The following is a 26,085-nucleotide window of genomic DNA, read 5'->3' as shown; positions in this document are numbered from 1 at the left end:
GCTGCCCCTACGCTGCACCATTCCCCCCCCTGGGCTGCGTGAGCGCAGTTCGCTGCGACGGCTGTACTGTGTCCCACTCTGTGCTGGAGATGGACTTGGGATGTTTTGGAGGTGGGGGCTACTGACTGTCCTGGCCGTCTTGTCCGGGGGACCCCTTCGGGAGGGACAGACAATCCGGCCGTTTAGGCCTGTGGGGGTGACTTTGTTGAGACAGCTCGCTGGGGGGGTGGTCTGCTGGGCTGGTGAACCCCCCCGTACCTGCTATGTCGGTGACTAGAGGATTTAACACCGCAACTCCCATGTGTACCAAGGATTGCCCCCTCCCCCATGCCCAAGGTATGTTAGGAACACTGGACTGCGCCTGGCTGAGATGTGGAGCCCGGGGAGACATGTGGGTGTTTTTCTTTGATGCACTGGGGGGCAGCTGAGGGACTTTGAGACATTGCTTTCACAACCTTTTTTCAGTTGCAGAATCCGTTCGCCCCTGTCTCGGGGGGGGGGGCCTTTTTGTGGGGTTTTTTCCCCCCTTCCCCAGTTGGGGTAGCCGCCCCCTTTTTGACTCAGGGGGGACTGTTGATGCTCGGTTGGGGACTCTCCCCAGATACGCAATGTTCCATGTTGTTATGTGTTTATTTTACTATATTGTTTTATGTGTTATTTTGGATCCCCCCCTTGTTCCTGGCGGGTTCAGTTTCATCTGTCTGCGCGCCGGGAGAATGGTAGATGTGGCACAGGAGTGCCTATCGGGAGCCGCCTCCTGATGGGGAGCCTGGCTTCTAGGTGGGTCGGGTGCTGGACCGTAGACAGGAGACCTACGCCCCTCCCGGGGATGTGCCATTCTTGTTCCCCCGCCCCTTGGGAGCTCAGGGGTCCTGCTCTGTGCTCCGTTGTTATTGGGGCGGTTAGCCGCTTTTGGAGCATGTTGGGGCGGGGCCCTCGGGATGGAGTTGAGGGCCCCCCTCCTGACGCCCTCTGGGTTTCCCCCCCCCCCCGCGGCTAGGCCGTGGGGCTGCGGGGGAGGGTGATCTTATTGGTGCCGTTGGACCATACTTTAGCTGCTCCTGGGGCCCCGGGGTGTCGGGGAGGGCCAGGAGCACCCCTCCTCAGTTGTTTCCAGCCACTTCCCCCACGTAGGCCGGCACGTCCTCGGCCGTTTTTGGTGGAGACGTGCCACGCAAGCTTTTTGCTTGCCCTTAGCTAGTTCCCTTCCCTTAATCCCCTCTGTTCGTGCCTTCCCTTGCCCTCCCCCCCCTTTTTTCCCTGGTGACGCTCCTGGTTGGGTGGCGGGGGTAGGGACCCTCTCCCCTTTATATATATATATATATATATATATATATATATATATATATCCCTCCCTTTTTATTTATTTTTTATTTTTTTTCCTCTCTTCTTTCCCCTTTCCCACCCTCCCCCTCTGGTTGAGGATGGAGAGCCTCCGAATATACTCCTTGAACGCGAAAGGCCTCAATATCCCTGAGAAGCGGCGTATGTTGCTGCATGACTTACGGCGGGATCGCAGCGATATAGTCTATATCCAGGAAACTCATTTCAGGGAGGATAGGTTGCCGGTCCTCAAAAACAGATTTTTCCCCCTGACGTACCATTCCACCAATAAAACGAAATCTCGGGGGGCCTCCATTCTTATCTCCGGTAGAATACCCTGGACTCTTCAGGATTCTAGGATCGATCCGGGAGGTCGCTATGTGTTCCTCAAGGGTCGCATTGGCGATGTTCAGGTGACGTTGGCGAACGTCTATGCCCCAAATGACGGTCAGGATGTTTTTCTGCGACGCACGCTTGCTAAACTGTCGGAATTTCAAGAGGGCCAATTGATCCTGGGGGGAGACTGGAATATACCCCTGGCCCCTAACGTCGACACGTCGTCGGGTGTATCCTCTATGCCGGCGGGAACCCGTACACGCATTATTAAATGTCTGCATGAGACGCAGTTGATTGATATCTGGCGACTTCAACACCCGGGAGAACGGGACTACACATTTTATTCCTCCCCCCATAAAATTTACACAAGAATAGATTACTTCCTTGTACCCCACGGTCAACTCCATGCGGTTCACGCCTCCACTATAGGTCAGCGGACATGGTCGGATCATGCGCCCATTACGTTGACCTATAAACTCTCCAATAACCCGTCCCAGAGGACGCGATTTTGGCGACTAAATGAAAGCCTTCTGCAGCAGCCGGGGGTCTTGGAGGAGGTGACTAGGGAACTTAGTTATTATTTTCAGACTAACACAACGACCGATTCCTCACCGGGAGCAGTTTGGGAAGCCCATAAGACAGTTATTAGGGGTATCATGATAAAACACGGCTCGCGTATCAAAAAAGAAACCGGGACACTTCTGGAGTCGCTTCTGGCTAAACTCCAAGTTCTGGAGTCACACCACAAAGCTTCCCCGGATCCTCATGTGGAGGCTGAACTGTCCTCTCTCCGGAGTCAGATCAATGACCTTCTGGGACATAAAGCTAAGGCTGCGTTACAAAAATGTAGGCTCATGGCATACGAATCCGGGAATAAATGCGGTCGCATCCTAGCGAGGGCGGTCAAAGACGTTAAGACGCGGACCTATATCCCCCGGATTAAGACGACAGCGAACGTAACCGTCGGCCTCCCGCATCAGATTGCGGGAACATTTAAAGATTTCTACGACACTCTCTATAACCTACCGACCCAGCAGGGGAGACAGCCCCAGATGGAGGCTTATATATCATCCAGCCAGACCCCTACTCTGTCCCCTGAAAACATCGCTGAACTAGAGGCCCCGATCACTACAGACGAGCTGGAACTGGCGCTTAAGATGACTAAACCTGGAAAGGCACCTGGGCCAGATGGCTTCACCCTTGCATATTATAAGACCCTGCTTCCGGCCCTTAGCTCTCATATGGTGGGTTTCTTTAATGCTATAGGGAACGCGGCCACCTTCGCTCCTGACACCACCAGGGCCCATATCACGGTCATCCCTAAAGACGGTAAGGACCCCTTGGTTTGTGGTAGCTACAGACCAATCTCGCTGCTGAACACTGATCTCAAGCTGTTCACTAAAATTTTAGCGACCCGGTTAGCCCGTCACTTACAGACCCTGGTTCACCTAGACCAGGTGGGTTTTGTCCCTTCGAGGGAAGCTAGAGACAGCACGACTAAAGTGCTGAACTTAATATATATTGCTAATCAAACCAGCACACCTTCCGTATTTTTAAACACCGATGCAGAAAAAGCCTTTGATAGGGTTAACTGGGAGTACCTGTTCGCGGTTCTCCGGCATGTGGGACTAGGTGAAAAAATGATTAATTGGATTACCCAGATATATGCTGCCCCGACAGCACAAATTAAAGTGAATGGAGTCCTGTCAGACCCCCTTTCTAATAAAAATGGAACTAGACAGGGCTGCCCATTGTCCCCCCTTCTCTTTGCCCTTTCCCTGGAACCTTTCTTATGCAAAATTAGAAACAATCCTGATATCCAAGGCCTGATAGCGGGGGGTGTCCAATACAAGGTCTCCGCTTATGCGGACGACTTGATGTTTTCCCTTTCGAACCCGGCAATATCCCTCCCGAATCTCCTCAGGGAATTTGAGGAGTATGGACGGATCTCTAACCTGAAAATTAATTACACTAAATCGGAGGCTATGGGAGTAGCACTCCCGCAAGCCGCCATGAACACACTCCACTCAAGTTTTAATTTTAAATGGACAACCGTGGCACTGACATATTTGGGGACCTTGATTCCTGCGAATCTAGACCACGTCTTTAAGCTTAATTTTCCACCCCTGTTGACTAGAGCCCGCGCCCTGCTGGAGTCCTGGCATAAAGGCCTACACTCTTGGTTTGGCAGGTGCAACCTTATCAAGATGTGCATCTTACCCAAATTTTTATATTTACTGCATGCACTGCCCGTCCTGGTCCCCGCCTCGTTCTTGCGACAGGTACATGGGATGTTTACTAGATTTATCTGGGCAAATAAAAAACCGAGACTGGCCCGGACTCTACTCTCCCTACCCAAACTTCACGGGGGCCTCGCAGTCCCGGATGTGAAGAAATACTACCATGCGGTTCATCTTGGTAGGATTATTGACTGGGGTCGCCACCGGGATTTTAAGCTGTGGACCCGGTTAGAACAAGCCCAAACGCAGGTGCCTCTACAGGGAGTAATCTGGTGCTATGCACACCTCCCTAAGGATATGAAAAATCATCCCCTGATAGGGGTAACGCTGCGGGTGGGATCGACGTACTGTTCGGACGGGCCACTATCCACGGCTAACTCTCCGCTCTATCCCATTCTGGGGAATCCTCGATTCCCTCCAGGTTTGGACCGCCAAATTCTGTCAGATATGTCTACTAGGAACTGCACACAAGCGAGGCACTTCCAGACGAATGGAGACTGGCCTTCTATAGAGCTGCTGTGTGACGCGTCGGGCCCCTACAGACTGGCTTTCTGGACTGCAGTCCAGCTTAGACATTTTCTTCGGTCCCTCCCGTCTCCGCAGCAGTTTGGTGTACCTTTGACTACATTTGAGGAACACTGTTCGGGAGGCGGGGCACTCCCGAGGACACTGTCAACAATGTACAACCTCCTTATCGCCCCGGTCGATGACACTCACTTAAAGAGGAAGTAAACCCTGATGGGTTTACTTCCTCTTTTTTTCCCTGCAAAGGTAAAGCATAATGGACTACTATGCATCGCATAGTAGCTCATTATGTGTCACTTACCTGACACAGGAGCCAGCGAAGTCGCCGCTGTCACCTGTAGTCCGCCGCATCCATCTTGGTTGTGGCGTCTCTCGCAGCTCCGACGAATGACAGCGGAGAAGCCGCGATGACGTCACTCCCGCGCATGCGCACGGGAGTCGCGTCTCGGAGCTCCGACGCTGCCATTCGCCGGAGCCGCGATGACGTCACTCCCGCGCATGCGCACGGGAGTAGACAAATTTGGCAAATCCATTCTTGGACTTGCCGCATTTAGTGCGCCTGCGCGCCGCTGTCTACGGCGCATGCGCCGTAGACAGCGGTGCCCATTTTCGGGCAAATATCTCCTAAACCATATAGGTTTAGGAGATATTACTTGGACCTACAGGTAAGCCTTAATCTAGGCTTACCTGTAGGTCAAAGTTGTTTGGAAGGGTTTACTTCCATTTTAACCTTCTTGACTAAATGGGAGAGGGAGCTGAACTGCACATTTACTTCGAGCCAGACTCAACGTATGTTAACCTTTGCCCTACAATCTACCATCTGTACCAAAATACAGGAAACTAACTACAAACTCCTGACGAGATGGTACTTAACCCCTCAGGTACTACACTCCTTCTATCCGAACACCTCGGCACTTTGCTGGAGGTGTGGTCAGGGGCAGGGCACATTGTTACACATATTTGGGTCCTGTCCGAAGTTGTCCCATTTCTGGTCTACAGTCAGGTCCATTACCCAAAAGTTCACGGAATACAACGTCCCAGATGACCCGGCCTTTTTTCTCCTACATGATAATACCATGTCTACTAAAAAATACAAAAAGTCCATTCTGTGTCACCTGGTGAATGCAGCCAGAGCCTGCATTCCGCTTCACTGGAAAAGCCAGGCCCCACCGTCGGTGGCGTCCTGGATTCGAAGGGTGGATGACGTTAGTAAACTAGAGGACCTGGTGCTGTCTGGGAGGCAACAACAGGAAAGATTTAAAACCACGTGGGCTCTCTGGCATCAGTTTATTTTCTCCCCTGAAGGAGTCTCCCTGAGGACCCTGTGAGATAGTTTGCGACCTGATCCAAGTATATGACGTGGTGTTCCGGAATCAACCAGATCCCTCCCCCCCTTCCCCCTCCCCTCTTTTTTTTCTCTCCCCTCTCTCTCCCCCAGCCTTCCCCGGCCTTTCTCCCTTGTGTGTCCTTGTCCCCCCTTATGTTAGACTCTGACCTCGGATGTTCGATTGTTTACCGGGGCAATGGGGTTCTGGTGTGGGGAAGAGGGGGGAGGCGGCTCAGAATTAGGCGTCTAGTGAGTCCATGGCTACTTCGCGCAGCGCTTTGGCCCACATGGGCTGGGGTAGCCGGAATGATGATGAACGTGACCTTACAAGAACTCATGTTAATTTGAGATGTATTGTATGTAAGCTATGCCTGCTTCCCCCTCTATCCCTGTATCGAACTTACTGGGCACTTTTCCCTTCCTTCCCCCCATGTACCCCAACTGTATGTCTATGTTATATGTGCGCCCAGGTTGGGCATTGTTTAAATAAATAAAGTCTATATTTGAAAAAAAAAAAAAAAAAAATCGATAATCGGAATCGGCAGGTAAAAAGTATTGGCACTTGTATTCAGTTTTAAAAAAGTGGTATCGGTGCAACCCTAGTATATATGATTTAACCGCATCGCGACTAGCCGCCGCAGTTATACTGTGGCAACATGGTTTGGCTGCGCGAATCCCCGCCATAGTACGTCAGCACCATAGATGGCCACTAGGGGGCGCGTGTCCCCTGCTCGCCCACGGAGCGCATACGAGTGCCCGGTAGGCGTGATCACCGCCGGGCTCCCGCAATCGCTCAGGGCACACAGAGAACCGGGATCTAGTTTCCGGTTCTCTGAGGGGAGAACAGACAGATCGCCTGTTCATACAGGGTATGAACAGACAATCTGTCATCTCCCCTGCACAGTCCCATCCCCCCTTCAGTTAGAACATGTACTAGGACACACTTAACCCCTTCACCGCCCCTAGTGATTAACCCCCTTCACTGCCAGTGACATTTTCACAGTAATCAATGCAATTTTATAGCATTCACCACTGTAAAAATGCCAATGGTCCCAAAAATGTGTCAAAATTGTCCAACATGGCCGCCATAATGTCACAGTCCCGATAAAAAAATGCAGATCGCCGTCATTACTAGTAAAAAAAATTAATAATAAAAAAGCCACAAAACGATCCCCTATTTTGTAGACGTCATTACTTTTGCGTAAACCTATCAATAAGTAGAAGGATACGCATTGGCCTAAACTGAGGAAAAAATATGTTTTTTTATATATTTTTTGGGGATATTTATTATAGCAAAAAGTTAAAAATATTGCGTTTTTTTCAAAATTGATTGCCACTCTTTTTTTTATAGCGCAAACAATAAAAAACGCAGAGGTGATCAAATACCACCAAAAGAAAGCTATATTTGTGGGAAAACACACACATTATTCTGAAAGAAGTTGAGAGTTATCTCTCAGATAGCGTCTTCTTACAGGAGACGCATATTTTCCTTGACTCCAATATTAGACTATATACACGTGTGTTCCCAGTGTGGTACTACGCAGATTCCTCAAATAAGGGGACCAAAGGAGTTGTCATTGGAATAGCAAAAAATATGAACTTTGTAGTTGAAGAAAGGAAGGTGAACCCAGATGGGCGGTTCCTGTTCCTAAAAGGGACTCTAGGAAGGAAAGGAAAAGATACACACTGGCCAATGTTTACTGCCCTAATAAAAGCCCGAAAAAAATATCGAAATGGGATTTTGAATGCTCTATCTGAATTTAAGCAGGGACAAGTGATCTTAGCAGGAGACTTCAATTTTTCAATGGATCCCGATCTAGATAATACGTCTCGTGCACCACTCCTGGACATATGGAGAATAAGCAATAAAAAAAAAAAGGATTATGCATATTATTCTATGGTGCACGATACCTATGCGAGATTGGACTACATCCTTGTGGACCATGAAACACTGGAAAGCATGGTAGATGCGGAGATTGGAATCATCACTACGTCGAACCATGCACCGGTGACAGTTAAAACCAGATTTGGGGAAACGGAGGGCAGGAAAGGTACTTGGAGACTCAATGAGGCTCTAATAGAGGATGGTGAAGTAGAGAGAACCATAAAAACTGAGATTGAACAATATTTTAAAACTAACGATACAATAGATGTGTCTAAAGCAACACTCTGGGAGGCCCATAAGGCCTTGATATGGGGGAAATTAATTTCAATCGGATCTGGGAAAAAAAGAATAAATTGGATAAAAATGTACAACAGGAGATCATTATAAAGCGTGGACAACTTAATGATATGATGGAGCAGGAGACTAGAAAAGTATTCAAGAATGTAGCTAAAGAAAGATATATGTGGGGAAATAAGCCAGGGAAACATCTGGCAAAAATCTCAAGGGAAAAAAAAAACTTTAAATTACATTGAAAAGATTAAAAGAGCATGGGGAAATTAAATATAGAACATCTGAGATAGCCAATGCCTTTAAAGTGGTTGTAAACCCTCCCCCACAACTTTGTCCCATGTAAATATGCATAAAACCCTAATGAACACTGCTTGTATATATCTCCTTACTTGCTTAGTATTGTTGTAATCCTTTTTGTTCTGTAGAATAAAGTCACTGAGCATGCCCAGATCTCCCCTGATTTATGGCACACTCTCTATGTGCTTATCTATCTGTTATCAGGACTTCCTACGGCACACCACTGAACTCCCAGGAGACTTCAGAATCATTCAGAGCTTCCTCCTATACACCATGTGACCTCACATACAGTGTAAACTTGGCCATTACTGCAGTCTTATCAGCTGAAGCTGATAAGTCTGACAAAGGCAAACATAAGACATCGGCACAAGTAAATACTATGAAATAAACAAGTAAGCTATGAACAGGGAAGCAGGGTTGCCATAGAAACGTTGGATTGAGAAGGAGGCTTGGTTAACAGTACAGAAAGTGCTCAATGTAAGGGCGGAAATACACTCCACTGTGGACTCAGAAAACAATAATTAAGATGGCGCTGCCTAACCCCTGGAAACAATTTTTTTAAAGTTTCTTTAAACAGTAAGTAATATGTGATTTGGGCTGGATTACAGTGGCTATAGTCTGATAATTACTTATTATAATGGACTAAATGAAAAGAAGCATCAGAGTGGGAGAGTTTACTTCCTCTTTAAGTCATACTATAGTGCACTATATTCAATTAGAAGTACTGAGACAGGAGAAGGAAAACTGATTAGAAAAGTTAAAATACAAGAATACCTTGCCGAAGCAAATTTACCAAAAATATCAGAAGCAAGCGCCAAGAGATTAGATGAGCCAATTACCTTAGATGAAATTCATAAAGTTTTAAAGGAAACCTCTAGTGGGAAATGCCCAGGCCCAGACGGCTTCTCAATTAACCACTTCCCAACCGGCGCACGCCGATGTACGTTGGCAGAATGGCACGGGCAGTCATATTGGCATACAGGTACGTCCATTTCTATATGCCGCCCTGCCATTGTGCTCGTGTGCCGGTCAGGACCCCCGTGAGTCCGGTCGCAGGTCCCACGGACTCGATCGCTGCGGGAATAGCCGCGATCGTCTCACGGGGAGGCTGAACGGGGAGATGCCGTTGTAAACAGTTAGTAACACGCACTGATTGCTGTATAAATGACAATGGTCCCAAAAATGTGTCAAAAATGTCCGATGTGTCAGCCATAATGTCGCATTCACAATAAAACTTGCTGATTGCCGCCATTACTAGTAAAAAAAAAATTATTAATAAAATTTTTTTACCAAAAATATATAGAAGAATACGCATCGGCCTAAACTGAGGGAAAAAATGTTTTTTTATATATTTTTGGGGATAATGGGAAAATAATGCTTTTTTTCAAAATTGACGCTCTATTTTTGTTTATAGTGCAAAAAATAAAAACCGCAGGGGTGATCAAATACCACCAAAAGAAAGCTCTATTTGTGGGGAAAAAAGGACATCAATTTTGTTTGGGAGCCACATCGCACGACCGTGCAATTGTCAGTTAAAGCGGCGCAGTGCCGAATCACAAAAAGTGGTCTGGTCTTAAGCCAGCAAAATGGTCCGCTCTGAAAGTGGTTAAGTATTATAAGAAATTTAAAGAACAACTAGTTCTAGAACTAAATGTAAATACCTGAATAAAATGGGGGAGAACGAGGAAATAAGGAAGGAGTCTCTGCTGGCAAATATAACTGTTATACCGAGGTCCGGTAAGGACAAATCAATTTGCTCTAATTACCGGCCTATAGCGTTATTAAATACTGACACAAAATTATATGCTAAGGTGTTAGCAACAAGATTAAAAAATCTTATGCCGAAATTAATAAACGAGGATCAAGTAGGATTCGTACCAGGCAGAGAGGGGAGGGATAACAGCCTAAGAACTATGCTACTCAGGGGAAAAGAGAAGGAAAATAAGCCCCCAATGATATTAATATCGATCAATGCTGAAAAGGCATTTGATCGGGTAGACTGGTGCTTTATGATGGAAACTCTCCAGAGCATAGGTTTAGGACCAAAGATGCTGAGATAGATAAATAATTTGTATACTCAGCCAACAGCTAGAGTAGGGGTCAATGGGAGTATGTCATCTGCATTTGAGATGTTCAATGGGACAAGGCAGTGGTGCCCGCTTTTGCCACTCCTGTATGTGATTGCCCTGGAACCATTACTTACAAAAATCCAAAATAATGCCAATATAAGGGGGGTAAAATTGGGAGATGAGGAACATAAAGTAGCGGCATATACAGATGACATACTCCTATATATGATCAAACCGCGATTGTCTCTTCCCTGCTTAATTAAAGAAGTAAAGGATTATAGAGCCCTCTCAAATTTCAAAATAAACCCCACAAAAACGGTTATATTGAATGTAGGAATAGATATAAAGGAAGAGAAAGTTTTATAACAAGACTTTCCCTTTAGATGGGAGAAAAAAGAAATCACATACTTAGAAATAAAAATCACAGCTACTGAATATGACCTATACCAAGCCAATTATATCCCATTACTAAATGATATCAAAACAGAGTTAAGGAATATAAGAAACTGCTCAATCTCATGGATAGGCAGAATTAATATGTTGAAGATGGTGATGTTACCAAAAATAATATATAAATTCCAAATGCTTCCGATAAGTATTCCAAAAAGTTTCTTTAGGGTTATAAAATCAAAATTTTTAAAATACATATGGCAAAACAAAAAATCAAGGGAAAATTACAATTTATTAACTAGGGGAAAAAAAGGGGGGGGGGGTGGCACTCCCAGATACATATAGGTATTATATAGCAACTATCTTAGCTAATTAGTGGAATGGGCTAATATAAACACTAATAAGAAATGGGTAAAAATGGAGGAGACACTTCATGGCACACAATTCCGAAAAAATATTTGGATACCGCCAAAATATAGAATAGGAAGTAATAGAGCATATGAGATGACTCTAATGCCGCGTACACACAGGCGGACTGTATGGCGTACTTAGTCCGTCGAAACACATTTCAGCGGACAGTCCGCTCGTGTGTGGGCTTCAGCGGACTTTTTCAGCGTGCAGTCTGGCGTACTAAGTATTTCGGATTTTTCGAAATTCTGTCCTTCGTACTTTGGTTTCAGCGGACAATCCGCTCGTCAGTAGGCTAGTTCGACGGACTAAGAATGGCGCATGCCCAGAAACGATTTACACGGCGGAAGGGTGCTTTGCTGTGTATTGGACTTCCTATTTCTAGTCCCGTCGTACATGCTGTACACGTCATCGCGCAAGCTTTCGACGGACTGTTTGGGTATCCGTGTGTGGTCAAGTCCGTTCAGTGGAAAGTACGACGGACTGTCCATCGGATTGTATGACGAACTAAGTACGCCATACAGTCCGCCCGTGTGTACGCGCCATTACAGCACTTAAATTATGGGACACACTACACCGCAGGGAAAAATGGATGTATAATTCCCCATTAATCCCATTGGGGGGTACAATTTTTTTTATCACAGGTAACGGCACACAGTTAGGGAAACAAATGTTCAATATATAAGTAAAAGACATCACTTCACGGGGGTGAATTAATGACAAAACAGGATTTAATAAAGAAACATGGGTGGCAAAATTTGAAGGATTGGGAATATCTACAGATTCAACATTTTATAAATTCAATTCCTGGCCCCATTAGAGATGAGAATGCATTAACGCCAATAGAAAAGCTCCGTAACTCAAAAAATACAGTAAAACATGGCATATCTTGGGTATATGAAATTCTTATGTAAATAGAGGGTCAGGGGGCTATACAGTACCTGCTATAGTAAAATGGGAACAGGACATGTGTATTAAACTAGAGGAGACGCAAATGATGAATGCTGTATATAACTACTCATCGGATATAATGTCCACAAAAGCAAACTATAAGTGTATGATAAGGTGGCACTTGACACCGGAAAACATACATAGAATAGATCCCTCGTTAAGGCGCTCGATCCAAAGAGCTTCACGTTCGAGAATTTAATGGTCCCAGTCCCCACCTCTGGGATCCTGTGGGATTACTTCCAGTACCATAAATGTAACGCTTTCAGGTTTAAATCTATGGTGAATCCCAATGTGTCAACCTACAGTGGTCAACTTACCATTTGTGGAATAGTACAAATGGTCACCCAAACTTTGCCATAATTCCCTAATGGTTTTGCCTACATAAAATGCCTTGCAGGCACAGACCGTTAGGTATATCACTCCTCTCGTACCGCAATTTGCATGTTGAGAGGGCGAAAAAATCTCACCATTTGGCAGGGCAAATGAATCTCCCTCTAGTATCCAAGGGCATTTAGGGCATTGTCCACATTTAAAAGTCCCTCAAGGTCCTTCCATCAACCTAGGATGGGCCCTATAGTGACTGCTCGTGAGTTTATCTCTAAGGGTAGCGGCTTTCCTGAATACTAGTTCAGGGGTAGGTCTTACATATTTGCCTATTATATGATGTTCCGTTAGTAAATGCCAATGTTCAGATAGGAGGTGTCGAAGTTGTTGGTGATGAATAGAATATTTGGTCACAACTTTAACAGTAGACGGTTGTTTATCATGTGGGGGGCCATGTAGTAGGGATGATCGGCTACGTGAAAAGGCTTTATTGAAGGCTTTTCTTAGGTTAGTCCGGCTATAGCCTCTGGCCAAAAGGCGTTCACATAGTGCATTAGCCTGAACAAAAAAATCTCCATCCTCTGTGCAGTTACGTCTCAATCTGAGATATTAAGCGTACGGGATGCTGAGTACCAGGGGACGAGGATGTGAGCTGGAGGCATGTAAAATGGTATTGCCCGCTGTGGGCTTTCGGAATAAATCTGTGGTAAGTTTGCCAGATACGCTCTTGATAATGTTCAGCTCAAGGAAGGAAATGTTGGATTTATCTACCGTATAGGTGAAATGTAAATTAAATTTATTATGGTTCAATGTATCAATGAAGGCCTTTAGGTCTGGTTTGGAACCAGTCCAGACTACAAATAAATTATCTATGTACCTATGCCAACAGAGGACATGGTTCAAAAAGTACTGTAAAGTTTCGTCACCAAAAATTGATCTTTTCCATCCTCCTAAATAAAGGTTGGCATATGAAGGAGCACAAGAGGTGCCCATGGCTACACCCTGGACTTGTAAATACAATTGGTCCATAAAGAGAAAATTCCTAGTGAGGATAAACTCTAATGATTTCAAAATAAAGTTATTTAAGGGCCATGTTGTATTATCTTGTTCCATTAGAAAGGTGCCAACCATCCGGACGTGGGGCTCGTGGGGGATGCTTGAGTAAAGCGCCTCGACATCGATAGCCATGAGAAGGGCGTCCGGAGGGATCTGGACATCCTCAATATGTTTTAATAAATCTGTAGTGTCTTTAGTGTATGAGGGTAGCCCTAGGACATGTGGCATGAGAAATGTATCTACCAGCCTGCTGGGGAAACCATACCGGAGACTATTGGTCATCCTGGCGGTGTCATAAGGTTTTTATGAGTTTTGGGCAACATATAAAACGTTGGTGTCCGTGGTGTGGTGATATTAATACATTTCAAAGTCTCTTCATCTATAAGACCCTCCCAAAAGGCACCGGTGACTAGGTGTCGAAAATTCTGCAATAAAGGACTCATTTGAGGTATGACTGATGGGAGAGTACCAAGACTCATTGCGTAAGATGGTAGTACACATGGTCTGATACTGCAAGTGAGTCATTAGTACTAAGTTACCTCCCTTATCAGACTGTTTTATAACCAGATTGTGATTTTTTTAAGTCTTTTAATAGCGTGTTTCTGCTTTTTAGTTAAATTAGATGGTAATTCTGGCCATTTATGTTTTTTAAGGGATTTAATTGATTCATACAGGAAGGCCAAAATTGAAGGGCAGGTCATTAGATCTGGGAAATATTGGGATTTAGATTTAAGTTTTTTGTTGATAGTAGCCACCGGTCTGGATGGGACAAGGGCCAGACTATTGTGGGATGACCAGTATGGTATTTGTAAATTGAAATCATATTCCCTCTCAAGCGTCTCTTCTCCAGAGATAATAAAGTTCAGTGCTCCTAACCTTTCCTCCAGATCATTTATTAGCTTTGTTGCTCTTCTTTGTACTCTCTCCATTTCCAGTATATCCTTCCTAAGGACTGGTGCCCAGAACTGGACAGCATACGCTAGGTGCGGCTGGACCAGAGTCTTGTAGCACGAGAGAATTATCATTTTATCTCTGGAGTTGATCCTTTTTTAATGCATGCCATTTACTGAGCCCATCATCTGCTAGGACCCCCAGGTCCATTTCCATCTTAGATTCCCCCAGAGGTTCTCCCCCAGTGTATAGATTGCATTCATATTTTTGCCATCCAAATGCATTCTTTTGCATTTTTCTGCACTGAACCTCATTTTCTATGTAGTTGCCCACCCCATTAATTTGTTCATATCTTTTTACAAGGTTTCCACATACTGCAGAAAAAATATTTCCCTGCTTAGCTTATTATCGTCCACAAATACAGAGATTAAACTGTTTACCCCATCCTCCAGGTCATTTATGAACAAATTAAATAGGATTGGTCCCAGAACAGAACCCTGGGGGACCCCACTACCCACCCCTGACCATTCCGAGCACCATTTATCACCACCCACTGAATTCGCCCTTGTAGACAGTTTTCAATCCATGTACTCACCCTTTGGTCCATGCCAACGAACCTTCTTTTGTACAGTAAATGTTTATGGGGAACTGTGTCAAATACTTTGGCAAAATCCAGATACACCACATCTATGGGCCTTCCTTTATCTAGATAGATGGCAACTCACCTCCTCATAGAAGGTTAATAGATTAGTTTGGCAAGAATAATTTTTTATGAATAAATGCTGATTACTGCTAATGATACCGTTCTCATTAGTAAAATCTTGTATATAGGCCCTTATCATCCCCTCCAAGAGCTTGCATACTATTGATGTTAGACTAACTGGTCTGTAATTCCCAGGGATGTATTTTGGGCCCTTTGTAAATATTGGTGCTACATTGGCTTTTCTCCAATCAACTGGTACCATTCCAGTCAGTAGACTGTCAGTAAAAATTAGGAACAGTGGTCTGGCAATTATTTGACTGAGTTCCCTAAGTACCCTTGGATGCAAGCCATCTGGTCTGGTGATTTATTAATGTTAAGTTTTCCAAGTCTAATTTTAATTCTGTCCTCTGTTATGGAGGATGCTTCCTGTGATGGGTCATGATGATAAACACTGTAGTTTTGGTTACTGAAGCCCCCCCCCGATTCCCTTGTAAAGAATGAGGCGGAGAATACATTTAATACCTTTGCCACCTCCCCATCTTTTGTAACCAGATGTCCTTCCTCATTCTTTATAGGACCAATATGGTCTGTCCTACCTTTTTTACTGTTTACATACTTGAAGAATTTCTTGGTATTTTTTTTACTCTCCTTCGCTATGTGTGTTTCGTGTTCTGTCTTAGCCGCCCTAATTTCACCCTCACATTTCTTGTTGCATTCTTTATAAAGTCTGAATGCTGATGATGATCCCTCAACCTTGTATTTTTTGAAGGCCTTCTCCTTTACTTTTATATTATGCATTTTACATTGGAGTTAAACCATCCAGGATGTTCGCTCTTTTAAATTTATTGCCCAATGGGATACATTGGCTAATGCACTTATTTAATATGTTCTTAAAGCAAACCCATCTCTCCTCTGTGTTCTTTGTTCCTAAGATTGTATCCCAATTCATGCCTTCTAGCAAGGTTCGTAGTTTAGGGAAGTTGGCTCTTTTGAAATTCAGTGTTTTTGAAGGGTCTGGTATGGATATTTAGGGGGACCCCCACGTCAATTCTTTTTTAAAATTTAACACGGGGTTCCCCTTAATATCCATGTCAGACCTGAAGGGCCTGGTAATGGAATTTAGGGGAACCCCCACGCTTTTTTTTTTTTTTTTATCAATGAATGAATGAATTGTCAGCTAATACAGAGAACACTCATTGAGTGTTCTCTGTATTACGGGGAGCCGACAATGTAGCTGCAAGTGATTTTAAAAGACTTTTTTTCCTGCACAAATGACACTTTGTGCAGGGACAGTTCTAAGCACCAGAAACATGCGCCCCTTCACAGGCATACTATAGATACCCCCCAGGTACCACATTTAAAGGAATATTACACTTTTATTGTTTCACTTCAATCATTATTAAAATCACTGCTCCTGAAAAAACTGCTGTTTTTAAAACTTTTTTTTGCATTGATCCATGTCCCCTGGGGCAGGACCCAGGTCCCCAAACACTTTTTAGGACAGTAACTTGCATATTACCCTTTAAAATTAGCACTTTAGATTGTGAACGTTCAAGTCCCATAGACTTTAATAGGGTTCTAAATTTCACACGAAGTTTAGGTCTGTTCGCAGGTTCTGGTGCGAACCAAACAGGGGGTGTTCGGCTCATCCCTATTGCCAATATTGATGAAATATACCTTAAGACATGCCCGTAACCAGAGTCTGTATTTTTTTTTAAATTCGATCAATGATCTGTAATTTGTTGTTTGTATAAATAAATGATTTTATTATACTTTAATTTTTTCTAACAAATATATCATCATGCCGCTAAAAAAAACCCTTGGGGGGACTTCCCAATTCCCTTTTCAAAAACTTTTTGAGGTGCGCGGCTGACTAATCCATTTGTTTTCTCCATTTGCGGCGCTGTTTTTTTTACCCTGTTTGATGAACAGAAAAACGTTTGACTTTCTGAGAAGTTCATCCTGATTGTTTGCACGGTTTCTTGAACTTTTTGGACTATACATTCACATTTTTCATATCTATCTATTGCATATTAGCACTTTTTTTTAGCTCATTGGTTTATTTGAGTGCATGCTGGCACTCTTATGTGCTTTTTTGTTTGAGTTTTTGGGACTGCGCATCTTTATTACCTACACAGATGAGAATGAAGAAGCACATGATTGATGAGGATGAAAAAGCACAGGGGTGATGAGTGATGAGGATGAAGAAGCACAGGGGTGATGAGTGATGAGGATGAAGAAGCTCAGGGGTGATGAGTGATGAGGATTAAGAAGATCAGGAGTGATGAGGATGAAGAAGCACAGGTGTGATGAGTGATGAGGCTGAAGAAGCACAGGGGTGATGAGTGATGAGGATGAAGAAGCACAGGGGTGATGAGTGATGAGGATGAAGAAGCATAGGGGTGATGAGGATGAAGAACCACAGAGATTGTAGGTAATTAAAGTGGTATTGAGCTCAAAATTTCAAAAACTGCTGATAGGCAGGGTTTTTTTTTTTATGACAGAAGCAACTCTAATGGTCCCTTCTGTCATAAATGCATCCCCTTGCCTGTCAGCAGTAATGTACGCTGAGCCACACATGCCCAGCACAGAGTATATTTGCAGCACCTGCTCTGTGCCGTAATGAAGTGACTGCTGTGCAGGAATGACGTAATTGCGGCCCAACCATTCAAGTGGCAGAGAAGAGCAATCCTATAAAGAACACAGAGTGATGATGGAAGCGCCTGAGCACTGACAGAGCAGCCCCGGAGGGCATCTTTTGACAGGTAAGTCAGTCATAATGTGCTAGTATGTGGTGCATTCTAGCACATTATGGCATAAACCTGCAGGGGGGGGGCATTTATAAAGAAAACGTTTAATACAGCTTTAAATCAACCTAACAGGACCGTCAAGGCTGCAGTGTCATTGATTATACAGGAGTTTGGAAAGAACTGGCTATTTTATGTCCTCTAAAGTTTCTCTGCAAGTTTTCCCAACCAAAAGCTATTAGTGATGAAGTAGAATGGAATGTGGCCATATTTCAATCTGCGGTGTGTAGCAATATTGACAAGCAGAGATTAAGTGAGAGAAAATTAAATACAACATCATTTATTCACACAGGATACAAGTGCACAGTAGATGGATGCAGACATCTTGCTAAATTTATTATTGTGCCATTATATGTACATTAAGAGGAATTATACGCTTGTAAAAATCGCTGGTGCTAAATGAAGTACCTAGGAGAAAATCTGTTTAGGTGGAAGAATGCGAATAGCTATATTTTATAAAAAAAATAAAAATTAAACCTTAGGGCTGGAGACAAAGAGTATTGATTAAAACCTGCAAAATAATCACTTTTCTCTGCAGAAAAAAAAACATATAACAAAACAATATGGCAAAACAGGAAAAAAGACGAAAGGAGTATGGTACAATGGAGGATATATAAAAGAGGTGATCAGGACTATTCTAACATCAGTAGTTCTAAAACTGTGTTCAAAGCTACAAGGTATATATGTACTTCCTGGGCATGCTCCTTACAGAGCAAAGCAACAGGTTTCCTTTAGGTCTTCCAAAGTCAGAGCTAACACAGGGCTCAGGACTCTCTTCCCGACCCATGTGACAACAATGGGCCAATTACTATTCACTTTTACAGTCATACATCACATGGGGCCTAATTCACTAAGAATAAGGAGAAAAAGTAGTCACTCTAAATCTATTCACTCCCAATTAAAGTGTATGTAAACCCGATTCATGAAATTTGACCTAGGCACCTATATCTGTAGTGTTTTCTTCTCTCTCTCCAAAGCACTAAGTCCCTTGTGTTTCTGCTGTTTCATTTCTCAGTTATCAGCATGCTAATGTCTGACAAGTTCTCAGAGACAAGAGATAAAAGCAGCCTGAAATGTGTGTCCGGGGAGGTTGCAATAAATAGATTAGCAGAGAGCTTGTCTTGTCACAGCACAGCTCTGCAAGTCTCTGCCTATGTGGAGAAGGGGTGTGTGCCTTTCCTACAATCAGCTATCCCCCAGTGTAATCCAAGACAACACTCCCAGTGCAGAATGAGGAAGTAAAAATTCCAACCCGATGTAAGAATTCTAAACAATATAGAAAGGGAAAGACAACAGATATGCATGTAAAACTTATGTAGGGAGAATTGTTTCATCTCTGTGTATCATCTGAGGCTGTTCACTTCACTGGGTATATGTGAGGGTTTACATCCACTTTAAGCCAATTAAGACCTCAACTAGGTGAACATGCGAACGGAAAAGTGAGTATAAATACACAAATATGAATTAGTAAATTCCACTTAGGCATAGTTCCATAACTGGCAATTACCAACAAGTTTCCTATTTGGAACTGCACTGCAGTATTTAGCTATGATCATGTGCGTACATGTATGCCAATAAACCAGTCTTATGTGGGGTGTGCTCTACCTCATGTGTCGCTATATTTATATTACAATTATTGTGCATAGTTTGTTTTCTTCTTTCGCTAATGAATGGTTTTCTGAATTATGACATTTCTTTTTTTCGGAGAATATGGAGTTCTAATTATCTATGTTCATTCTTCAATTATACTAAACTATTATGGAAGTCTAATTGTATTTAGCACATTGGCTTAGTGGTCTGCACTCATGAACAACAAGCACTTAGGCCATGAGTTCAAATCCCAACCATGCTAACATTCTGCATGTGCTCTAGTGTTTCATTTTTTTATTTCCACACAATAATATTTTTGCTAAATAACACACCATTGCATGAAATTTATAGAAACAACCATGCTGATGTGGCAGTGGCAATTAGGCGTTCACTTATTTTCAGCATACTCTGTTGTTTAAAATTTACGCAGGTGATACCATGCTTGGGAACCCATGGTCTAAGTCTTTCTAGGTAGGAGTGCTATCCACTAAAACTTGTGGGAATATACAGTAGTAAAATGATTAACGAATGAACATAAATCAAGTAAATCTATATTCACCTAAAATACAAATGCAAGATCATTACTAATTCATCAAAAATTTGTAGATGTGACTTATTTTTCTTCTTTTGCGGATATTTATATTATCATTGATTTAAGAGTTATATTTCTATTCTATATATGTCAAACTATTTATGTCTAATTTGTATTTTATGAAAATGTTGAGTTTTTATTGAATTTGATTCTATTAAACCACTTACCAACTGGCCCATAGCCGAATGACCGCTACAGGGCGGTTGGATAACTCTGGGAGGGCGCACTATGACGTCCTCCCAGAATCCCACTCTTGTGCGCCACCCGAGAACATCCGTGACCACCGTGTCCATAGGACCCGGCGCAACACGAATGACGGTAACCAACTGCTAATCGTGGCCATTTACCACGTGATCGCTCCATCAAATGATGGAGTGATAACTTGTAAACAAACTGGCATCATGACATGACGCCGGTTCCTCTCTCCCCCCTGTGTACTGATCTGTACAGTGGAGGGGAGAGATCAGATGGCAGCAACGCTGTGGGCTGGATCTGTGGTGCCTACAGCGCTGCTCTGTGACAATTGCAGTCACATCCATGGATCCATCCATCCATGCTCAGCCATCCCTCCATACTCTGCAATACCCTGCCATACTCTGCCATACACTACCAATACCCTACCATACAATGCCATACCCTGCCAATACCCTGCAATACCCTGCAATACTCTGACATACCCTGCCAATATTCTGCAATACCCAGCCATACTCTGCAATACCCAGCCATATGCTGCAATACTCTGCAATACCCAGCCATAGGCTGCAATACTCTGCCATACCCTGCAATACTCTGCAATACCCTGCCATACTTTGTAATACCCAGCCATACTCTGCAATACTCTGCAATACCCTGCCATACGCTGCAATACTCTGCAATACCTTAAAATACCCAGGCATACTCTGCAATACTCTGCCATACCCTGCAATACCCTTCCATACCTTGCAATACTCTGCAATACACTGAAATACCCAGCCATACTCTACAATACCCAGCCATACTCTGTAATACCCAGCCATACTCTGCAATACTCTGCAATACCTTGCATTACCCAGCCATACTCTGCAATACTCTGCCATACCCTGCAATACCCAGCCATACCCTGAAATACCCAGCTATACCCTGCCATACTCTGCAATACATAGCCATACCCTGTAATACCCAGCCATACCATGCCATACTCTGCCATACCCAGCCATAATCTGCAATACTCTGTGATAACCAGCCATACTCCGCAATACCCAGCCATACTCTGCAATACTCGGTGATACCCAACCATACTCTGCAATACCCAGCCATACTCTGCAATACTCGGTAATACCCAGACATACTTGGCAATACCCAGCCATGCTCGGCCGTACCCAGCCATACCCAGCCATGCTCGGCCATGCTCAGCTGTACTTGGCCTCTGTATGTGACCAGGCTGTGGAAGTCTCACACATGTGGTATCGCTGTACTCAGGAGGAGTAGAAGAATCAATTTTGGGATGTCATTTTTTGGTATGTACATGCTATGTGTTAAAAATATTGTATACATGGACAACTTTGTGTTAAAAAAAAGCATTTTAACCACTTTCATATGATGTCCTTGACTTTGTGCTGAGATATTTGAATGATGCCTGCAGCTACAGGCATCATTCAGATATCAGCTTTTTCAGCCAGCGATTCCCTACACCATAAAAATTATCATAGCGCCTGTTCCATTGCTTGAGCATTCTAACGTCCTTCCCCCTCCCGCCGCGCTCTGGTGCTTCTACCGACTCGCCAATACGATCAACGCCAGGATTGTTTTTTTGTTTTTTTTTATTTCAGGCTTCCAAGCCTAGAGGTAAGATGTGGGGTCCTTTTGACCCCATATCATGCCTTATTCCTATTATAAGGAATGTTTACATTCCTTGTAATAGGAATAAAAGTGATCAAAAAAATTATTTTTGAGGAAAAGGTATCAGACTAAAATAAATAAAGTAAAATGAACAATACATTTTTTTTTTTTAATCGCCCCTGTCTCTGTGTGCTCGCATGCAGAAGCGAGCGCATACGTAAGTTCCGCCAACATATGAAAACGGTGTTCAAACCACACATGTGCGGTATCGCTTCAAACGTAGAGAGAGAGCAATCATTTTGGCCCTAGAGCTCCTCTGTAACTCAAAACATGTAACCAGTAAAAAAATTTTAAGCGTCACCTATGGGTATTTTTAAGTAGTGAGGTTTGGTGCCATTCCACGAGTGTGTGCAATTTTGATGGGTGACATGTTAGGTATCTATTTACTCGGCATAACTTTATCTTTTACAGCGACACATGTGGCCAAGGAGAACCCAGTGCAATCCAGCTAGACTGGTACTGAAACCATAATTTGGCATAATTAACCCTAAAACCCACCTGTGGCTTTAGGAACATTAAATTGAAAAAAACACACAGCGCATGCTCTTCAGGAGCCGGCGCTACATTTACATTGTAGCAAAGTGTAATTTCTTCAGTGTTGTCACATGAAAAGATATAATAAAATAATCACACTGGCTTCGATGACTAATATCTACATACTAGCAGGAGATGAAGCGTTCTAAGGAAATATAGTAAAAGCGCAGGTAAGGCCTTCTCTCAATTTAAGAAATCATGTATTGTTTTGCAATAGAGGTACATTAATGGTATATTGGTACATAGAGGAGATGGAATTTGGCAAAATGAAAAGTGAACTTTTAAGTGAGGCATGTGCAGACAGGTAAAGTATGAACAGAAATAACTCATCTGTGACATTTTCTGTGAAGGGTGAACTTTTGATTGGGTGATAGGTGAACATCACCAGGATGAGGCAACCAAAAACAAGACAAGTATGTATGGGGTGGTGAAAATTGCTAGCTAAGTTACATGTGCTTAAAGTTCATTATGACTATTTGATTGATTTTAGCCAAGAGTTTGTGGAGCACTTGCTAAAATGCACACGCACACGTTCCATACTGTATTTACATGAACATGTACAAATGCAAGAAGTCTACTATGCATACAATTAGGAATTGACGTGTGTTTTGAGGGTCACTAAACACAAAATTACAAACATTACATCCCCCTAAACCTTGGGAACACCAAGACATCTTCCACAGTTACCTTGCAAATCAGCAACATCTCCTCATGATAAAAAAAAAAAAAAAAGTGATCTTACCATGTTAACTTGCTGACAACTTAGCATCATTAACACTTGCAAGTGCATCCAAACTCCTTCCACACACATGAGGATGCATTTCCAGGCCAGGAACCAGTCCGGGGCAACCAGTTGTGCGCCATTGCAAAAAGATATGCGCAATTGCAATAAATTCCCATTAGCTAACATCTTTTCGCATGTGTTCAATATGCTTATTTTGCTAAATAATGTCTAATTAATGTCAAAAATGGTGTATATGCGGTAGGCAACTAGTGATTACAAAAAACGAATACTTAATTTGCAGACATCCCAAGTCTTCCGCATTTCGGTTGCAGCTCCCTCACATCCGCAAGTGCCGCGTGATATCCCGGCTGAAGGGCTGATCCTGGGTGGGCACCTTCATTCTGGGACAATACAGACCCAGCAAACCCAGCCATAGTGCTGGTGCTGGCTCTGCCTTCAACTGAGACTCCTGACCTGGCCACTGGTTGCTAGAGTGACCTGGCATCTATCAACCAATGACGTCATGGCCTTGACTCCTGCCCAACATTTAAAGCTCCTCCCCTGTGCCTAGTGCTCTCCATAGGTGCGCCTTGTAACTACAGCATGCATTTGACAGTGAGGACGGGGGGTACCATGCCCACACGAGACAAGGAACATTGTAGGGACAGGTCCCTTGCCCCACCTCCTCCCCCAGCAGCTGAAGAGCTGACAAGTTGCTTCTGGTGGCAGGCAATGGTGGCAAGTAACAAGCTGCATCTGGTGGCAGGTGACGGTGGCACGCTGCATCTGGTGGCAAGTGACAAGCTTAGGGCTTAAAATGATTCTGTATTATGGTGAGTTGAACTATTTCATAATATATTAAAAAGTAGGTGCCAAAGTGCCTGTTATGTCAGGCGGGTGTCGGTGGGAGCGTGGTGCGGGCATCTACTCCCACATGGTGAGTGTGGAAGGTGAAGAGCGAGGGCAGCTCAGGAGACAGAAGAGCTTCACAGCCTTCTTGAACCCCCAAAATGGCATGCAAAAGCATTCCTCGGAGTCTCAAAGCTTGAACTCTGTCTCCTCCAACCTCCTCTCTGCTCCAGCTTCAGCAGTGAGGCCTGGAGGACAAGGACAAGCGGGAGACGCAAGCTGCCAGAAGAAGCAGCAGAGCACCTCCCGGATCAAGAAGGTACCTGGCTGCGTATCATACACCCTCTCACTCTCAGCCCCCCTCTCAGCCACCATCTCTCTCAGCCCCCCCTTCTCTCTCTCTCTCTCTCAGCCCCCCTCTCTCTCTCTCTCTCTCTCTCTCAGCCCCCTCTCTCTCAGCCACCCTCAACCTCTCTCTCTCTCTCTGTCCACCACCCTCGCTGTGCCCCTTTCTCTCTCTCAGCCCCCCATCTCTCTCCCTCACTCCATCCCTCACCCCCTCTCTCTCTCTGTCTCAATCCTCCACCCTCTCTCCAAGCCCCTCTCTCAGCCCCCCCATCTCTCTGTTAGTCGCCCCTCCCTCTCTCAGCTTCACTTCTCTCTCGCCCCCCCCCCCCCTCCCCCCAACCTGTTTCAAGCAGAAACACTGCACATACTGGCTCCTACCACCATGATCACTTCAAACCACTAAAGTGGTTATGTTGGTTAGAGTGTTCTTTTAATATCATTCAGAAGAGGTAAACCTCTGCATGCTGATTCCATTTCATTTGATCATCCTCTAGTTGTGAATTTGACTGAATTTTAATATGTTCAATAGTTTACCCAGGTCATAGCAAAAATCATTGGAACCTGAAAATTACCATTGGAGCTGTTAAAAGCTTGCTCTTTCAGTTTTGGATTCACACTTTTTTCTCTATTTGTGCACAATAAAATTATTTTGTAGCACAGTAGATTTAATAGAGATTGTAAGGTGTGTTAACAATACATTCAACTTATAAAACATTTTATTTATCCTCAACAAGAAAAAAAAAACACAATTCAAAACCGATTCTACATTTTATTTGGACAATAGGACCACTATTTTTTACAAAATAAAAGGCAGTGAAATAAGACCCCTTTCACACTTGGGTGCTTTGCAGGCTCTACAGCGCTAAAAATAGCGCCTGCAAAGCGTCCTGAAAGAGCCGCTCCTGTCTCTCCAATGTGAAAGCCCTGAGGGTTTTTAAACTGGAGTGATGCGTTGGCAGGGTGCTAAAAAAAGTCCTGCTAGCAGCATCTTTGGAGCGGTGTGTATACTGCTCCTGCCCATTGAAATCAATGAGCAGGGTGGCTATACTGACGGCAAAGTGCTGAAGGGTCAACGGATGCTCACAAACAAGAACGCATAATCACACTGGACAAAGACACACAAAAATCCACTTTTGAGGGCCAAAATGCAAAACAATTACAGACAAAACATTAATCAGACCATAGTATGTATGGGTCATTATGCACACTATAGCACCCAGCCCACAATCTGGCCTCGTCTCAGGCATAGCACAACACATTTATAAATCCATATCTGACCAAAAAAAACTTTTATAGATTTGGTGTAAAACCCCCACTCGCATTGTTTATAATGTAATTTATTTTGTTTACATTATGTGAAACCCGTCAGAAATATAATACCAGTTAGCCACTGTGCAGCCACATGCGTGGAGCCTCCATTTCTGTGGTGTTAAACAGTCCTAAGTCCCTGGGATGCAAAAAGTTAATCAGTGTAGATGTACCCTGGAAGTCCTGAGTGCCACTGACCAAACTGCTTTGAAAACAGTTCTGTTTCTGTGTCAAACAGCGAAGTCTCTGAGCATGCTCAGTGCATATATATATATATATATGTATATATATAAATAACAATTCTATATGCATTCTCTGCACTATATATATATATATATATATATATATATATATATATATATATATAGTGCAGAGAATGCATATAGAATTGTTATTTATCTATTTATATCAAATATGTTAAGGGCCGGTTCACACTGCG

This window comes from Lithobates pipiens, unplaced genomic scaffold, assembly GCF_037356315.1.
Source record: "Lithobates pipiens isolate NorthernLeopardFrog02 unplaced genomic scaffold, aLitPip1_a1.2 Scaffold_8, whole genome shotgun sequence".
Taxonomy (NCBI): Eukaryota; Metazoa; Chordata; class Amphibia; order Anura; family Ranidae; genus Lithobates; species Lithobates pipiens.
The sequence above is the reverse complement of the archived record's forward strand: the minus strand, read 5'-3'. Positions refer to the sequence as shown.